Genomic DNA, 6671 nt, shown 5'->3' on the forward strand with positions numbered 1-6671 from the left:
AAATTCCTTTTCCCCTTTAGAAATACCATAGAGTATTATCTTGGTTCTAAAGAATACTTACAGTTTAACTTTCAACATAATACTCAAATATTCATATTGGACCTGATGTTCTTTCTACTGAATTTAATCGCAAAATTCCCATAGATTTCAAAGTAGGCAGAACTGGGCCTGTTATACATTATTGATATGTAAAACTATGATAGAAGCATTAGTGAAGCATTTTTCAATGTGTTTTTGCATGTTTTCAAATAAGTATATTAATTATCTTGATTATTTCCATGGAGAATAATTATACACATCTCTGAAGCACTTATCAGTGTAAATATTAAAAAGAAGGAATATATAAACAGATTACACTAACAAAATATCTTTGGGCAATTTGAATAATTACCATACACATTGCTGCTGGAGAACTGCCTACTTCTAGAGTTCTACACCTGCTACTTTAAACTCACTCTTGGCTCTGAACTTCATAAAAAAATTACTCTATCACATAGGAAGATCAAGGCTTTACTCTTACCATGCTTTGCATTGCATGGTTTGAAGTATTTTCCTAGGAAAATTATTAGCTTTAAAAATGTATCATACAAATAACAGATACAAAAATGTCCCTGTAAATTAATAAAAAAGGAATCATAATTAAATTTCCAAACTTAAGTGAATAACCTCTTTCAGCTTTGTGGAAAGTATTAAATCTTAATTCTAATTTCAGCCTGATTCTTTATTTTGCCAGAAAAGACAAATATGTAAGTATTTATTAAAGATATTCATATTAGTTTTGCAATTCATGAGACTTGAATTTCATTTTGAGACTGAAAGTGTAAGCCAGTTCAGTTAAAAGTACTCAGGAATTCATAAGTCATATCTGTCAGCCTACATGGATTTTGTGGACATCTCATTTTAGGTGATACTCAACATCTATTTCAGACATTTTTTTTGATCCAGCCTCCAGAAATTTAAAATGAGGCATTTAGGTACAAATATCCATATTTAAGTCTTATATTCTGGGATGATTTCTAAACAATGCAGTCAAAGAAGTATAAGCAGTGATTCAACTGATAATTAACAAATAATTTAAACTAATTTATTTAAACTTAGGTGTCTAATATGCTCCAAATTCCTGAATAAGACTTAGATATGATACAAGTTGCACAGAAGATGTGTGCTTCTGATTTGACTGATGGGAGCAGCATGGTCCGTACAAAAGGTACAAACAGTCTGTCTGTCAGCATTGCCTCACCTGAACTCATCCTTCAGAGTAAACCACATTTTCCCTTGAGTGTGGATGGCCTGAATTTTTCTGCATATGTGTGTGTCCAAGTGAGCTAATCTGGAGCTCAATACCATCTGAGGACTTTTCTGAGAAAGATGAAAAATTGATCCACACATACACCAGTGTCAGGTTAGGCATTCACCACTGAGATCTAGTCTAAGGCCTCTTGCATAATCACTTGTAGCTCGAACAATTTACAGCAGTCCGTTAAACTAATGTTTTATGAAAGTTCCTGAATTAAGACTACTGGATCCTTAAATGATCACTAGGCTTTACATGCTAACAAATATTAAATAATGTCTTTAATTTATTCCTTTACAGACTTAGAATACAATTTTGCATATGACAACACTGATGGAGAGACATCCTTCATACACAGCTCAGAGTTTTAGCTTTCACAAGGAGCATGAGCTTAGATATGTAAGTTTTACACAGTTCATAAGAGAACTTTTTAAACCAGAGCAATATTTGAATATATTCCATTTAGAAAACATTATTTAGCACCTAGATAATTTCTAGAAACTGAGGATGCAGCTTGAAAGATGTTAAACCTAAAGCATCCACAACTCTTGTTGGCTACACACCAGTGTAATGTCCAATGACTTCAATGGTCCATTCTGCAGCTGTAGAAAGGCTTCTTTTGGAAGCTGGAAAGCTGGTTAGAGGATTAATTCCTAATTTTGAGACATGTTTAATTTAGGACAACAACTGTCTATCTATCAATCTATCGATCGAATCTATCCATCCATCCATCCATCCATCCATCCATCCATCCATCCATCCATCCATCCATCCATCCATCCATCCATCCATCCACCTCTCTATCAAAGTAATGATGGAATTAAAAGACCAGGATAAAGGCAAGGACATGAAAGGGTTGTTCTGTTGCAGGACTGCTCTTTGAGGAAAGCTTATCAAAGTCTTTGGTGTTTTATTTTTTTTTTTTACCTGAGATATTTTTGTATTCATCAGATATGCTGCACACATCCCTTGATGATACTTCTACTGTTACATTTCTCAGACTAGAGGCTTGTCTTGGGGGATAGGCAAAACCCCAAGGAAGCCATGTGAAAAGAAAAACAAGGAAGCCAGAAAGACGGTTATTTCTCACATACTCCTCCATCTTCTTAGGCCTCAAAATATATTTTATACTAAAACATAACATGGGTATGGAAATACCAATTCAGATAATGAGGCAGAGTATTACAGAAAAGAGAAAARCATACATAAAAGTGAGTGTGTAATGAAGAGGAAACAATATATAGTAGCATTAAAAATTCTTTTTTTTACTTTTGGTCGAGGTCCTTTGTTCTTTAGCCTTCTACATGTGTATCTAAGGTTTGTATTATTTTTTGCATGCTTCAGCACAAATGATTAGCAGTATTATTCCCAAACCATAAACTATTACCTCTATCACAGTATGTTACAGACTGTCTTCACTTTTCTTTATAAAGGAAGTACTTATTTCTAAATATTCATATATCATATTAGGATCCAGGTTAAAAACTATGCTTACAAGCTCACACTCAAAGGCATGCTAAGGATATGTTAAGCAAAGAAARACAAGAAAGAACAGCACGGTTCCCACATAGCCTGAAGGAATTAATTWCTTATTTTCCCCTTCCAGCCTCCATGGAAATCTTTAACATCAGTTTGTCAAGATGTAGTTTAAACACAGAAATCAGTGCGTGAAGCTGCCAGAACATTGAATTAAACAAAAGTGCATGGTTCTATAGGCATAAATCCCAGAGAACAAGGTTGAAAAACAAAGCAAGAACAACAAGTGGTTCCAGTTCATCTCACACTATTAAATAGGTCAGTGATTTCTGTCCACAGAGTCATGGCCAACTTATCTCTTCCAGCTCAAAGGAAGATGTGTTAATTGCAAAGTGAACAGTACATGATGTTTTACCATTCACTAAGAATTCTCTGGCCTGAATTTCACCTCTGTCTGAGATTACTGCAGCTTGAGCTGAAATGTCTGRAATTAACTGAGCCACAGAGAATTGCAACAGAATTTCAGCAGCTAACCATATAATAAATGTATTTCAGCATCAGCACACACAGAGTATATACATTTAATTTWAAAAAATGTATATGGGTTACGGCTTAGAAATCACATTAATATTTATACAAGCTCTTCACTAGGACAAGTTGTTGCATTTAGATTATGTACAGCTGCCATTAAATCACTGGGTGACCACACAGCTGACGTAGAAGCAATAATTGTCACACACTTGCACCTTGTCCCTTGGTCATCCGTCTATCGATCACGTRGAGCCTGGGTGACTGCGCTCTTCCAGCATTTCTGAAGCAGAATAAACAGAACTRCAGCAGTCATTTGGTGAACACCACTGCGCTTTTGCAGGTGGGCTGAGCAGCAAAGTGTGTGAACCTGGGCTGCCTGTCCTTKCCTGGCTGTCAGTGAATGAATGCAGGGAGGAACGCTGCATGATGTAAATTATTTCTSGGTTAAAAATAAGCACTCCATGAACCAAAATACAAAATTATAAGTTACTGATGGGCCTACCTTGATTGAATAACTCCTCATGCTGCATATCTAAGAATTCCTCCTATTTAATGAGTGCAACAATGAGTTGTATGCTTAGAAACAAACTTTCCATGTAGTTGAAGATGCTAACCTTGGCAGTCTCCACCTTTTGAGAAAAGCCTAGATTCTGAAAATTTTTGAGCAATCTACTTTGGTCCTGTTTCATAGCTTCTGGTAAATGCAAGTTCTTGTGACACAAGGGACACCAAGAAATATGAAAAAAAAAAAAAAATTGATAGCGCGTTCCTTTTATCATTTATATCTGTGTATGAGAGTAGCAGTGATCAGGGTATRTTCTGAGATGCTATGTCATAAACAATTTGTCAAATATAAATCAGACAGGGAGTGATATGCTGAGAGATGAAGAACATGAAAATGTCTGAGTACCAAAACTGAATACCAAACTTCCTATTCCCACCAAAACTGTTGACCTATACTTTCATACTGGAGGTGTTTCACCTAGAGAAGGAAATGTGTGACTTCCTTCACTAGTCATATTGTGATTTCCTAATACAGACACCACTTACTAAAAGATTAATCAGAACCATGTGACCACATGTTGCAAACATGAGCAGATGTTAAACTTTGACAATGATCCATTTAGCAAGATCAGCCTGAATAAGTGAGTCAATGGGGGATCTTAACATGGAGGAATGAGACAGCAGTGGAACTGATTGCTCTGTAACACTGAAAATCAGTTTTGAATCAGTGTGTTGCCACTGAGAATATTATTTCTCTGATTTCTAAACAAGTACATAATCACAAGCACTTAGCATAAATTTCCATCTCTGTAGCTATTTGGATATAAATAAACGACTGGATTGTTCTCACCCATTTTGGGAAAAAAAGAAACAACACAAAAATAGATAAATATATAAATATAGAACTCACTGATTTCTGTAAAAACAAATCCCACAGATTTATGCATATCTTARTCTCAAATACTGTTAAAATTTAACAATATGAAATGGCATGCTGTTTATTCTCATGTGAAGTCTTACCATACATGGGTAGGTGTGTGAATCAACACTTACAAATGACCAAAGGTAACCACCAAACCACAGCTGAAGTGCAAAGAGGAGATTTATTTCATTGCCTCGCTGACAGCTCCAGGCAGCAGAGACTCACGGGGGGACACACAGACTCTATTAGGCTCAGCTCATCCTAGCCACTGGAGTGAGTCCCACTGCCTGCCCTAAGATATAAAGTGCTTTAGCACAAGGCTGTGCTTTTATGATCTTTCTCCAAGCAAGAGGCTCAAGCCTGTTGGTGAGAGCGTGTTATGGCTACAAAGGAATTGTACTGCTCAAAACAGCCAGAGGATTAACAACAGTAGGCATAATAAATGAAGTTTTCCCCCAYTTACAGCGTGGGAATGAATCTCTGTTCATTTGTCCTGTTTATAGATATGTAATACTTTTTTATACCATCTCATAACAGCACAAAAATACTTAGCAGTTAATGCTGTATCCCTCTGTTCAACTTGACCAATGATAAATTCTACATATTTTACATTACAACAGAAAATGGCTAATTAACCCTGATTCATTTATCCTTATACAGCTTTGTTAGAGTTGTAAAATGAATACATGAAACTGCTGATTTTCTGATATTACAAAGAGAAACTAAATCTAAATAGCATATTACTACTATATACTAGATAAGAATGTAAAGATAGGTGGACATTTGACTTGACAAAGTAATTTATTAGAGTCTGGTTTTATCTTGAACGGCTGTCTTTGGGGATATGATACATTATCAGTTGTCCTCCATTTAATTTTTTGTGTCCCCATAAATTAAGTATGCTAATTTATGCTGCATAATGAAAGATTAAATTAAAAACTGTAGTCTTGACCTATTGTACCCTTCTAATTTGCATGAATTTAATATATAATTCCCGGTTCTGTAAAGACTCATGTACATGTTTAACTTCCTTCACCTCAATAAKCTTTAATGCAACACAAAGGTAAGCATATAAATAAGTCTCATTTAAGAATAGGATCCTGTGAAAATAATAAAGAGACATCTCCTATGTACAGTAAGTGATTCTGTATTTCCTTGGGTATTAAATAGAAACCATTGAGAATAATGGGATTTACAACCCATCAAACTTACTAAACTTATTGGATAAGCCGCACCTTACCTCAATGAGTTTTAAATCGCACTGTTTATACACCGATTACTCATTTTCCTTGTCATTCAATAACACATTGCACAATTTTAACATTTAACTCAGTAGAAGGAGGAATATCCCTTTAGATTTCAAACCTTTCAAACTCATTTGAGAAAATCCCTAAATTAAGAATGAATAGATCAGTGATGTCTCTTAAATGATTAAAAGGTATGATTGCCACACGCTCATACTCTCAGCATAAAAATAAACAATACAATGGGAAAAAAGAATATTTCATTGTCTTTCTGAGGTTGACAGAATCAAAATGAATGCAAATTCTGGCTTTCTCTAATGGAAAGTCATCTGTATGTTGTCTAGAGAGACTGGACCTTGGCAGTACTTGGTGTCAGACTTAAAAACCTTAAATTCTTCATCCAAGTCAAAGCTGGTATTTGTGCCAATGGTTTAGTATTTCTGATGTAGTCTCATATAACATTTCTTTGATTCTGATTTACCTCAATATTTGGTTTCCAGCATTTACTTCAGTTCAAAAACTATTAGGTTTCAGCAGGAATCCCATTGCAGATACATTTTGTACTGTGATCTCTGAGTATTTTATTATGTACCACTTCGGTTAGCGATTGCACTGAAATTTTAAGATCTTTGTGCGGTCCCTCTGTGAATCTCATTTCTCAATTTGAGAATMAAAATTGCCAAGAATTTCTTTAGCTGAC

Source organism: Malurus melanocephalus, unplaced genomic scaffold (assembly GCF_030028575.1).
Source record: "Malurus melanocephalus ecotype Western Australia unplaced genomic scaffold, MMel_1.1 scaffold_152, whole genome shotgun sequence".
In the NCBI taxonomy this organism is placed as follows: Eukaryota; Metazoa; Chordata; class Aves; order Passeriformes; family Maluridae; genus Malurus; species Malurus melanocephalus.